The sequence below is a fragment of the Lissotriton helveticus genome, chromosome 3_1, assembly GCF_964261635.1.
Source record: "Lissotriton helveticus chromosome 3_1, aLisHel1.1, whole genome shotgun sequence".
Taxonomy (NCBI): Eukaryota; Metazoa; Chordata; class Amphibia; order Caudata; family Salamandridae; genus Lissotriton; species Lissotriton helveticus.
In genome coordinates this window covers 626,973,847-626,986,948 of record NC_136061.1, presented here as the reverse complement: position 1 = coordinate 626,986,948, position 13,102 = coordinate 626,973,847, and the positions used below count along the sequence as shown (strand labels likewise).

General features: G+C 46.8%; 1 protein-coding gene across 1 annotated transcript in view; it reads right to left on the bottom strand.

The window, feature by feature from the left end:
- The window catches only part of DDB1 (damage specific DNA binding protein 1), a 1,014,306-nt gene that overhangs the window by 387,289 nt on the left and 613,915 nt on the right, over positions 1 to 13,102 (bottom strand). The gene's annotated exons all lie outside the window — the stretch shown is intronic.

Here is a 13,102-nt window from a genome sequence, read left to right as displayed (position 1 = left end):
GTGCCACATAATCTTGGTCTGCATTCGGGTCCGACTGGTCGTCATCGACTTCACCTTCCTCCTGTTCCCTCTCCTCATCGTCAGATGAGGGAGCGTCCTGAATCGGAACCTGTGTCTTCTCAATGACCAGGGGAGTTGGTCTATGGCGAGATGAAGGAGCTGGCGCCTGTGCAGCTGGAGGTGCTGACGCAGAATGTTTCTCCGGGAACCTTTCCTTATAATCCTGTATGAGGAATTGTAGGTCCGAGACAATGGATGCGGGGAGACACCATAGGAGTAACCTGTGTCTGGGGCGGAGGTTGGTCCTGTTGTTGTAGAAGGTCTTCCTCCTCTTCCGGCTCCTCGTCTGTGGCTTGGCATTTCAGGACTAGGTCCGATGGACTAGTAGCCTGCGTAAAGGAGTCCTCGTCCGACTCCTGACCTTGTAGTAGACAGGCCGGAGGAAGTTGTTGTATCCTACCGGGCGAGATCCGTTGCGGCGTAATAGGCCGTTTAGTAATTTTCACAGTGACATGGCTCACTTGCGGTGGAAAGGCATCCATGGCGTGGGAGAGGAGTGCAGACTCCTTCCAGGGTCCTGTCGACGTCGAAAGCGACGGTGCCGTGGTAGATATGGTCGTCAACGGTGGCTGCGACGACGATGTCTTCTTCGACGTCATTTTCGTCTACGGTAAAGTCTCCACCGTCGACGGTGTACTCGTCGTCGACGGCTTTCCCACCGTCGACGGGATGATCCTCGTCGACGAGGTAGACTTCGTCGACGGCGTTGTTCTCGTCGACGGTGTCGTCGTCGTCGACGCCTTCGACGAGGGTCTGGTCGTCGACGACGAGATCTTCGTCGTCGATGGAGTGACCGGGATGGTCGACGGCGTAGGTCTACTCGCCGACGATGAAGGCGTGGTCCTCGTCGATGAGGAGGAAGCCGATGAGGCCGTCGTCGTCGACACTGTCGTCGTTGAGACGGTTTTCTGTGCTGAATGCACCATCGACGCCGTCGTCGTCGCCGGGACCAGTGGCTGCTTCCCGGGGACAGGCAGGTCCTTGCCAGACACAGATGGCTTGCCCTCTGAGGACTTTTTAGAAGTCTTCATAGGAGGGGTGTCTGTGGGGTTAGGGGAAGAAACCCTTGGCCTCTTCAAGGAAAATTGCGACACTCCAGACACTCTCACCTTCGGATACCAAGTCATCAGTCTTGGTCTTGAGCCTGTTGAGCCACAACAGAAGTCGACCTTCTCGGTCCTTGAGGGTCTTGTTGGAGAAGGTCCGACATATTTTGCAGTCCTTTGCCTGGTGGTGAGGGTAGAGGCAATATAAACATTTATCATGTTTATCCTCAATGTGAAGTCTTTTCTTGCTTCAGGAGGAACAAGCCCGGAAAAGACCCTTCTTCTGACTATCAGACATAACTGTAGAGAATAATAAAAGTTGTTTTTTGAAGAAAAAGAGAAATTCCTGAGGAGAACTCAGGTGGAGACTCCCTAGCACAACGTGCGGTAGAAAATCTGAGAGACTTGGGCTCCTGGCAGGAAGGTTCTAGAAGGAGGTGGTAGCTGATTGGCTGTTTTACTTTATTTGGTCCTTTTTACAAAAGGACACAGATAGGCCACCAAGGTGGGACCCTTGGGGCCTGCTCCGTTTGGTCCTTCCTACAAAAGGACGTGGATAGGCTACTAAGGTGAGACCTTTGGGCCTATTCTTTTCTATGTATGTCTTTAGGACATTACTTTTTATATACCGGGGGCTCCCGTCTCGACGACGGGGAATGATTCAGGCATGTGAATCTATGAAAGACACCCAAATACTGGATAACCAGTGATTATGTGGGCACCAGGATGGCACCGGATGAAGTCACCTCGACCAGGTGAGTGGGCGACGCTGGACTCTGCAGTCACACGGGCTAGGAGGCGTTGACGGCGTCCAGGCTGGAGGTGTGAGCTGTCCCACGAGGCTGTCGGCGATGCTGGACTCAGGATTTGAGCAACAGACCTTGGCAAAGGCAAGCCCACGCGGTGGAGTCAAGATGGCGTCTGGAGTGGACCAGGAGGGTCCGGGGTGCTCCTCTCTTGGAAGGGAGCAAGGGCCAGTCTGGAGCAACCAGACCAGCGGTGAAATCGTCGTGGTACGTCGTCAAGAGGGTCACTAGCCATCGGGCAAGTGACCGGACAACGTGGCAAGCAGCAAAGAAGCAGAAGGGCCCCACGCAGATCTCGTGGATGCTGGGAGGCTGGACTTCGGTGCTGGAGCTGCTTAGGGTTAGGGCTTTTCAAACCCCAGCGCACTTACGAGGGTCTCTCGGGGGTCGTGCTGGAGAAGCGTCGTGCAGGTCTTGAAGATGGCCGGTCCCACGGGTCTCGTCACACCCACGAATCTCAGCTGGGCTGGATGATGTAGGTAGAGGTCAGAGATGGCAGGGAATCCGGGTCTCGTCGAGCTGGGCAGTCTTGATCCGGAGGATGGACTTACAGCAAACCGCAAGAGCTTCGATGGTGCCTGCTGGTGCAGGGTGGCTACTCCTTAGCCAAAAGGGAGAGTCTTCAGAAGAGTCAAGAGTTCCTTTCGTGGAAAGTAGTTTCAAGATTCACAATGATCTAATTTGGGAAGGGGGCCTGCTCCTACCTTTATCCTAAGAAAAGGGGCTGGCACACAACTAGATCCTGCCCTATGGGTGGGACCAGGAGGGGGGTGGTTACACCCCTCTCCTTTGTCCGGTCTCTCCCCAGCTCAGGGGCTGGTGTGCCCCAGGAACTGCTTTGAGCCGGCATATGCACAGTGAGCACCGGGGTGCCACTTGCAGTCACCTTCCTTTCAGCCCTGCCTACCTGGGATACACAAAATCCTGTCTGGGATGGTGCTAGCACTGCCCCTGACAGGAAACCCTTTGTCCAGGCCTCCGTTGCTGGAAGGACTCCCAGCAGCAGGAGGGCAGACTTGTGTCTCGATGGCAGCATCCATTTTGTGGAGCTGAGGCTGTGTCTGACTTTAACCGGGGTTCACAGTTACATACATGTCGTGTCCCTCTAGAAGGGTGGAATGCTAACCCCGTCGCCAGAATTGGCGAGGGGTTAGTATTCCAATTCGTATGACACCTTACTCGACATGTTTTGATAATGCTATACCAAAGTTAGCATTTAACCGCGAGGATTATAATGCACTTAAGAGTATATGGTATAGCGTTATCATGGAACATCTATTTGGACTTGGTTCCGCAAGCTGCAAACGGGCTCAGCTCATGCCAGAGCACCATCTCACATAATTCCAAGCACTCTGCCTTCAGGATTGATAAGACCTGCCATAGGAGTGACTGACAGGAATATATGTGTCCATTTTAGGGTTAGATATAGGTATACTATATCTAAAGCAAAGGGTGATTACACCACCTTGCCCCAGCTGTCTTGCAGCCAGTTGTGTCAGTTTTGGATGGCCAGCCAGGGGTGGCATAATACATGCTTCAGCCCCTGGTAGGCCCTGGGGACACCTATGCCCTGGACACCCAAGGTATACTATACAGGGACTGACAAGGTGACTCAGTATCCAATTAGATATGTACCTAGGGTACATGGAGTCCATTTTAACAGAGAGAGCAGGAAGCCTGGGGTCCTGGATAGCAAGATCCCAGGCCAACTAAGTGAGAAACCAGCAAAACACTAGGCAAAAAGGTGGGGGCAACCATAGTCAGGTATCCACCTTCCTACAGGCTGCATTTGCTTTTTGATTAAATATATATATATTACCTACTGGCGGTCGCCAGTAGGTAGTTATAGTTAGGACCTACTTTCCATAAGAAATCCACAACATTCTATTTGGAATAACTTTGGCGCTGGTGGACGAATTTCTCCAAGAAAATTGCCTGCTCCGTTCCGCTCCTTCACTGAAAGTTTGGGGGTGATTCGTTAAGTGGGGGGCAGAGAAAAAAGGGGGGTCCCAAAACATATTTTCCCCATGCAATTTTCCATAGGGACCTTTACCCACGGCTACAGCCCGAACGGCTGAACGGAATTACACCAAATTTGGCAGAGAGGTAGAGTTAGGTTCGCAGATTGTGCTTGTTAAATGGTGTAAATCCGTTCAGTAGTTCCTGAGAAAATCAAAAGTAAAATCATAGTGATTTCTAGAGAGGAAGTACTGCACGCGTACGGAATTCTGTACAATTACGAGCTGCATGCTGATTGGATGTCAACTGTGTCAACACTCCAAATCAGGAAGTGTTGGCAGCCAGAGTCAGAGTCAGAGTCAAAAACACTTTATTCGATTAAATTAAAATCACAAAAGTATGCTATACATTCATAGTTGATTATTGGAGTATATAAGAGAAAAAAAACAAAAAAATAGCTTTAAAAACAAGACATATTATATATAAATACAAAATTTCCTATTTACAAATTTCATTTTACAAAAGTTATAAAAAAATTAAGATATTTATCCTCGTACTGCACTGTCTGTGGTTTGCTACTCAGTTTCATTTATACATTATGTGGGATGGAGTTTGTTCAATAATATATTTACAATAATATTTACAAACCTATAATACAATCTTGTTAACAGTGCTGCCCCTACTGGGCCTACAATTTTTATCAAAGGCTAGGACAATTGATCGATGCCTTCGCTCTGTTTCGATGCAACCTGATGGACATAGTGAGAAAGTTTGCCACCCCATACATGATTAGGGGTGTTTCCATTAACTGTAAAAACAGAAAGGCCGGTTTCACTTGGGTGAACTTGTTATCCTTTAATATGGGCTTAATGTATTTCTCTCTTGCGATTCTAAAAAAAGGACAAAAAAAAGAAGAAGTGAAGAGAATCCTGGTCTGAGAAATCGTCACACTTACAGGGGGCGTTCTCATGTGGTCTACACCATTTATTGTATTCACCCAACAAGAAGTGAGACGGATCAAAGCGAAATTTAGTGAGAAGCCACCGGTGGAAAGGTTTATTTACTACCGCCAGGTATGGTTCCATAGCTAAAGATGTTATTGTCAAAAATGGGACCTCACGGTTGGCTTCATGATCTCATGAGTTTCTCTATCGGCTTCTCTTTTCTTTATATATTCCAGTTTTGCCCAACTGATGTCCTCTTTTTGTAGGCCTTCAGGATTGGTATACAACTCAGGGCGGCCCAGATATTGTGCTATTTTCTTAATATAAGAAAGCCACTCGATCCTAGCCACACGATCCCGGCCCATACAGTCTTTTATAATCGTGTGGTTCAAGGTTAAGTTGGGATTAAGCCAGGTTTTAATCCATGCCCTCAGCGGTGCAAGAGACAACATATCTTCAATGTAACCCATCCCTAGTTCCATATGTACTGAGTGGGCAGGTGTTGGCAGCCATCTTGTGCTTCGGTAGCACAGAGTCACAAGAAAACTGTAAAAGAAAGTTGAAAAAGGAAAGGGGGCAGGGTAGAAACATGGTGACCCTCTAGGCCTGCTCAGGGGGTCAACATGGATCTTTAGGCCCAAAACTTTTTTTTTTTTAAATAAAAAAAACGCGGGGTACGCGTATGGTACTTGTACGCGTTGGAAAAGGAAAAAAATTAACTAGAAGTCAGTTTTATTCTTAATTAGCTCCCCGGGGGCATTATCTTTCTAAAATGGGGGGCTTGTAAGGTGCCCTGGGGAACGCCACCCCCGGGGTTTTATTTTGAAGTATGCGGGGCTGGGGCTCACGGCCCCCCCACACGTCCCGGGGACCGCCACCTTCCTGGGGCAGTAATATTTAAAATAGGGGGGTCCGTGAAGGCACAAACCCCCCAACTCCGGGGACCACCACCTCTCGGGGCTTTTTAATGTTGGGAGGGGGTCTCGCGCCTCCCCTCCTGGAGCTCTTGATGGCCCTGGGGTCCGACACCTCCCAGGGCCGGCTCCTGCAGTGTCCCGGGCTGCCTACCCCCAGGACACTGCGGTTTGCTATGGTAGGGCGGGAGCGTTGCGGCTCCCACTTTAGCACAGCAAACCGCTTTCCTATTTGAAAGAGAGAGCAAATTGATATGCTGTCCTTTTTAAGTAGGAAAGCAGATTGCTTTTTGTTAGAGAGAGGAGCATATAAACTGCTCTCTCTGACAAAGCAATGCTGGCTCTCAAACGACACGGGGAGTTGGCTGGGACCGTGGGGGTATTGGGGTTCCCCACACGGTCCCAAATGTTATTTTTTGAGTCCCGGGGGATGGGGTCCCTTTGCAGCTCCTTAAACATTCGTGTGGCAACGGGCTCTAGTTTACCAGAGCTTACGCCCAGTGCATTCTGGGCCACGGGAGTTGTCGCGAGTCTAGGAAAGGGCAAGTAGCGTTCCCGGCGCTCCGGACATTAAATCCTCACATTTTTAACTCCGTGTGGTTATTAGGAGCAGATCGTTCTAATTCTGTTTTTTTTTGTGTTTTTACTTTTCTATTTTTTTGTGTTTTGTCAAAAAGTTTTTTTTAAAACCAAAAAAATGGAACTAGAACTCAAAAACTGTCCAATAGGAACAAAAGAATGACAAAAAAGAAACTAATGTCGAGGACAGCGATGCTCCTGCTTCCTGCGATTTATCAGGTCAATAGACTGTTCCCTATAACACAAATGTTTATTGCAATAAATGCGTGGAATTTTAACTTTAGCAAAATCACGATCAATTTGTGGGAGTGGACTGCTTGCTGTGAATGCTGCTGCAAGAGTTGATGTGCTTGGTGCAGTAGCAGGTGGATTTGTCCTGCAATCTCCGTGTTGCAGCTCGAGCAAAGTTGTTGGGGTGCAAGTTTTTCACGTGTCGCTCCATATTTGCTGTGCCAAAGGAGTATTTTTTAGATGGATCACCCCTTGAAAGAGTTGTTTGTCAAATTTTACAGGTTACTTTTGGAGCATTAACCTTTTTTTGCCCTTCTGGAAAAGTAAAAGTCTGCCAACTTAGGGGCCCATTATGATCGCGGACGGACTTGAGTCCGTTCGCGATCACCGAGGAGGAGGGAACCTCCGCATAGGTATGCGGAGTTCCCTCCTGTCCAATTAGGATGTGACCGCCACCCTGGCGGTCACATCCTCTATTTGTAACATTGCACCGGGTGCGGCTTCAAGCTGCACCCGCCGCAATGTTACAAATGCATACATTGCATTTCTATGCAGAAAGCGGCAGGCACCGCGCGGTGCCTGCCGATTTCTGCATACAAATGCAGGGGGGTACCATAGGTCCCCCCATGTGCACCCCCTACTCCCCCTTCACCCAGGGGGCCCGCAACGGGCCCCCGAGGTGAAGATTTGCATGCTTTTCCTCGGCGGAGAAGCCGCAGCGGAAAAGCATGTTTTCTCAGCCATCCTAATATGTCTGGCAGTGTCTGAGAGACACCACCACCATATTAGGCCTTTTCCGACGCGGTTGTAAGCCAACCGCGGTGGATAAGCGGCGGACTGAAACCAGGACCCACCAGACATCCTAATGTGGCGGTGGGTCTTTGGTGGGTCCGCAGAGGATTTTCCGCATCCTCCGAGCCGGCGGTGGCTTCCGCCGGCCCGGGGGATGCGGTAAAACCCTCCATCGTAATCAGCCCCTTAGAGCTTCTTTCCTCTGCTTTGGAGGTTCTTCAGGAATAAAATATTCCTCTGAAGAATGGCTGGAAGATGAGTCCATTGCTGTTATTATGGTAATCTTCCTTCTATTTGACAAGATTCTCAGATGAGATGCTTCTTCTTAGAAAGTCAAAGTAGAATGATTAAAATGGGACGGAAATTCAACAGTTGGAATAGGAAGTGTTATGAACCAATCAAATCTCTTCTTTTAAAGTCACATGGCTTTGTGTACGCTTACGCTGTGCTTACGGTGCTCGTACGATGCGAGTATGCCTAACGTTCCACGGTGATTTGTGTAATGGCATTTAAAAGTAATATACGATTATTCAAAGTTTAAAAAAACTATTTTAATAACTACCCTATATAATATATTCTGTTAGTATGTTCATTAAATACATAAATATATGTTTTTAAATAATTAAAAACATTTGCGTCTTTCACGTACGGGGTGCCGTACATGACGTCACACGGAAGCTTTGATGCGACGCGTAACGTGAAAGCGTATTCATAGCGCATTAGCAGTACAAACTATGGTGCGATCACTCTCACTGTCAAATCAGAGCAGAGGGCGTGCTATGAGAATGGTTACAAGTGGTCACTCATTGGAGATCCGATTCAGCTGTGTGGCTTATCCACGGTATCATAATGTTACCTTTTAGCCTGTTTACGTTTGAGGTTTGCATGAAATACTATGCTATAGGCAGCGCTTATCTCCATGAAGCTTGGTTATTACCATTTACATATAGGTGCCTGAGGGAGGGAAAAAAAGTTTATCTGAATGGCGAGGATTGCACAATAGCACCAGATCACTCCATAATTTGTAGACACATACAATTGCATGGCTCTTGTAATCAAGATGCGCCTAATTTGGCTTGAGTTTTAAAAGGCACTCCGACACCTGCTATCATAATAACGTTGAGTTTACTGGCAAACAGGAGTTATTTACTTTGAAGTAATGCAGATTGTTGTGCGATGTTAGCAGGCATCGCTTACGTGATTACGGTAACTGAGCGAGTGGTTTGCTATAAAAAAGTTGTGTTTACTCCTCTGCATGGGAAGCTGGATGTTTCTATCTGGCCTTCCATTCCGACCTTGAAAGCAGAGTCAACCAAATGAGCCGTATAAGAGCGCTATTGTCTCAAAAAGAGGTTGCTCTTACATCTGCTAGAGAAACATTTGTCCTTCATGTAGCAAACACCCGCACAGAAGTGCATGCTTTATTAAATATAGATGTGCCCCTGCATTTTGGGGAGTTAATTCAAACTATCTTTAATGCGTCCTTGACTACGGAGTTACCTTACTTTTTTTAAGTTATAAGCTGTGGCCTTGTGACTTCTTTTCAATCTATATTTGGTGTCTTCTCGGCATTTTTCCATTCTATTTATTCCAGCATCTTTGGTGGATTCCCCTTAATACTCGCATTAGTTGCCGGTGTGCTTCTATTAATTTGTTTACTTAAATATGGATGCACTTCCTGCAGCACACGACAATATTTCTCGGCTGTTGCTGGTCCGCAACCGAATGCTTAGTTATTACGGAGCGCAGCCTCTGGCTACATTGAGTTCAGCTTATGGATTATCGTTTCGATTTTCCTTTTTCACATGTGTTCAACCTGTCTTCCATTGCCTGAGCTGCGATTTCGACTGAGCCCTGGATTTGTGTTTCTGCAGTACGGTGTCTCCCATCGCAGATTATGACCAGCTGATGAGCCCCTTAGAGGTTCATGACTTGCTCTGTTCTGGCGGCGGGATTATGGCCTTAGCAGCGATACATGGAATAATGGAACGTTGGAATGTTTTTGCAGCGGCGCATGACTTCTTGGCACTCAGTTACATTGAAGATGACCCGTGTTTTCCTCCGATGGTGATAGAGGCTCCGGTCGTTGAGGAACATGTATGTTCATTCCCACTATTGAATTGGGTGGCTGAAATGATTTAAGATGAGAACAATTACTTCCTCTTGGAGGCTGTTGCTACATACTGTGCTTAAACGCTGTTGGAATAAAACTCTTCGATTTTTCTACCTATTCTTTATTATTTAGTTACTGCTTTCTATGAAACTGCGAATCATTTTTTTTGGCAAATTTGAACTTGAGTCTGCTTTTCAGGCTTGGACTCTGCATTCGTAATTCGCCCACGTTTATATCACGTGCTTCGATCAAGGAAGGGTGCCGTGGTGCTGAGTCTTGCACTCACACCGTGTTAAGTTAGCATGGGTTTATTAGAAGCTTTAACGCCATTTTTGCTTTCCTGCTCTGCTTGCACACGACATGAACTTGTGATATTGTTTAGAGAAGGCGGAGTATTTTGCTTCACATGAGAATAATTTGTTATGCTACATTAGTAGACTGCCTCTCTAGTTTAGTGTGTATAGTGAGAGCATGGAACATCAAGGTTATCTTGGACACTGTGTTATTCGGAATGATCCTCGCACGTTCGAGCCACAACACATATGCAGCTGTGGCCACCTCTGATACTGGCGCGTTTAATAATGCACTATGCAGGCATGATTACACACAGTTGGAGAACATTCATATCCTGACAGTTTGTGCAGAACTCCATGTGATCCACTACTGCTGAGTAACAGAGGTATGGGTCCGCCCATGTAATCCTATGAGACCTTCCGTAGTTATAAACTAACCTGCTAGGTAGGAGGGTAAAATCTAGGTATATTTTAAATATGTTTCCCTTTTAGCATTATAAGATGCTTTTTCCCTTTGTATTTTATGGAATAGTAACAATGCTGACAACCTTGTTTCTGATATGTTTTCTTGTATTATCTAAGGTACTGCGCATGAGATTACGGCGTTAGAAATAAACATTTCAAACTTGCACGTGTTTTTATTTACTCCTTGTTTTGGACTGGTGTAAGACTATAACGAAAGAGTGCTCTTGTTATCCACCTTACTTGAGGTAATCTAAGTCGCATGTTCTGGGTTGACTAGTCATTGGTGTTTTTGCTATAGGACGAAGAACCAATGAGTCACTGATTGTTAGTCTGTTAGGGGGTTTGGGTACTAAGGTGGGTTTCTGGAACACCGTAATTCACTGAGGTGCTAAGTCTTTATGCACAGTTCTGTGTAGGAGCAGAATCCCTGCAACAGTAGTTACAACAAAAAGGCTCGATAAAGGGCTTTGAGTTTGAATCAGAATATCAAATTGATGAATAATTGATAACCCCAGCCAATAAAGGGAGCAAGTGTGCAAATTTCACTGTGCCTTCGGCCGGGGTAGTTGTTACAATAAAAAGGATCGATAAAGGCCTGCACTTTGAATAGGAATATGAAATAGAAGAATAGTTGATAATCACAGCTAAGGAATGCAGCAAGTAGTTGTGTGTATGTGTGGATGATGTGTTGATTGAGTAGAAGATAAAAAAGGTGAAAAATAAGAAAGGCTGGAGACACGCAAACTACCCACTGCCTTGTCAGTGATGTGGATCTTTGGATTTCCAGCTCATTACACAGATAGGGTGTTGGATTCCGCAGTGGGAGCAAGAGAAACGAGTACCACATCTAAGGAAGCAAGCTAGTGCACAAAGTACACACAGTGTGCGGTAGAAAGGATGCAAGAAAGGACGCAAGTGTGCAAATTACCTACTGCCATTCACGGGTAGTATCTTATCTTATGCTGAATTTATAAAGCGCACTGACACCATAAGTTTCCTGGCGCTGAGAGAGTGCAGAGGTTGCGGCGGAGCATGCTAGCCGGTTTGGGAGAAAAGCCAGGTTTTTAGGGACTTTCTGAAGTTCAGTAGGGAGCCGCTGGTCTTGACAGATAGAGGGAGGGGGTTCCACAGCTTAGGTGCCAGGTGGGCGAATCTGCAGCCACCTAATTTTTTGAGTTGGACAATGGGGGCGGCCAGCAGATGAAGGTGGGCTGACCGGAGATTACGAGCAGGGTTGTGCTTCACGATGAGGGCTTTCATAAAGTCTGGGCTGTTGCAATGAAGGGCTTTAAAAATTAGACAGCCGGTCTTGAAGGCTGCCCTTTGTTCAATTGGTAGCCAGTGCAATTTACGCAGCAGAGGTCTTGCTGATTGCCATTTCGGAGTTTTGTGGATTAGTCGTGCTGCCTGGTTTTGCACAATTTGAAGGCGGCGAAGCAATGACTGTGGTAGGCCTAGATAGAGGGAGTTAGAGAAGTTGAGGCGGGATAGTACCAAGGAGATCACAACTTGTATCAACGCCGCGTGCGAAAGCAGGTGAGAAATCTTACGGATTTTTCGCAGCTGAAACATACTGGATGTGATTACTGCCCCCACCTGAGTTTTGAGGGAGAGGTCAGAGTTGATATTCACCCCAAAGATCTTTACCGAGCCAGACGGTGCGGGGGACGGGCCCAGCTCACTAGGCCAGAACTGAGGGCCCCAGTATGCCTTGCTGTTACCTGGCAGGATGAGCTCTGTTTTCCCTGGATTAAGCTTTAATTGGTTAAGATTCATCCACTGCTGTATGTGGAGCAGCACTGCTTGAAAACCATGTGCAGCGTCGGGGAATTAAGAGGGAAGATGATCTGCAGATCATCAGCATAATTGACGACGGTGATCCTCCACCTCTTTAACGAGTGGATCAGTGGTCGAAGGTACAAATTGAATAGTAGGGGCGAGAGGGAAGATCCCTGAGGGACTCCGCATACCGTAGGTGCCTTAGTCGCAGTAAAGGGGCCCAGGCGAACCATTTGCGCTCTGCCCGAGAGGAAGGACTTAATCCACTCAAAGGCAGGGCCCTGGATGCCGGCCAGTCCGACACAGTGGAGAAGGATGTTATGGTCCACCGTGTTGAACGCGGCCGACAGATCCAGGAGCACCAATGCCTGCGGGGCTCCTTTGTCTGCGTGCCCCCTCAGGGCGTCTAGTACTGCCAAAAAGACGGCCTCATAGTTACCAAGAAGGCTGAATAAAGGGCCTGCACTTTGAATTTGAATTAAAGAAGAATAATTGATAACCCCAGCCAAGAAAGGCAGCAAGTAGGTGTGTGTATGTGTGGGAGATGTGTTGATGGAGCGGAAGATGAATAAGGTGAAAAATACGAAAGGCTGCAGACATGCAAACTGTCCACTTCATTGTAAGGGAAGTGGGTGTTTAGTTTTCCAGTGCATATAGATATATATATTCACTGAAAAAACCATAGGTTTCACACACGTTATAGTTAGGAATTAGCATTTAAAAAACCATGCAAATTCACCGAAAAAACCATAGGTTTCAGCCACGTTATAGTTAGGAATTAGCATTTAACAAACCTTTGAAATTCACTTTAAAACCCATAGTTTTCACACACAGTTGAGAATTAGCATTTAAAAAACCTTGCAAATTAATTGGTTTCACACGTTATAGTTAGCTGGACATTTCACTCATACAAAACCTTTGAAATTCGCCTGTTATAGTTAGTTCAGGTAACTATAACTCGCGCGCCCACAATACACTGCTGATGACGTCACATATTACATCACTCATGACATGGTCAGTGACATCACTCATGACATCACTGATGACATCTCAATGACATCACTCATGACATCATCCTTGTGACAGAGTGGCAGACCTGCTCTCAGCGTAATATAATGGTT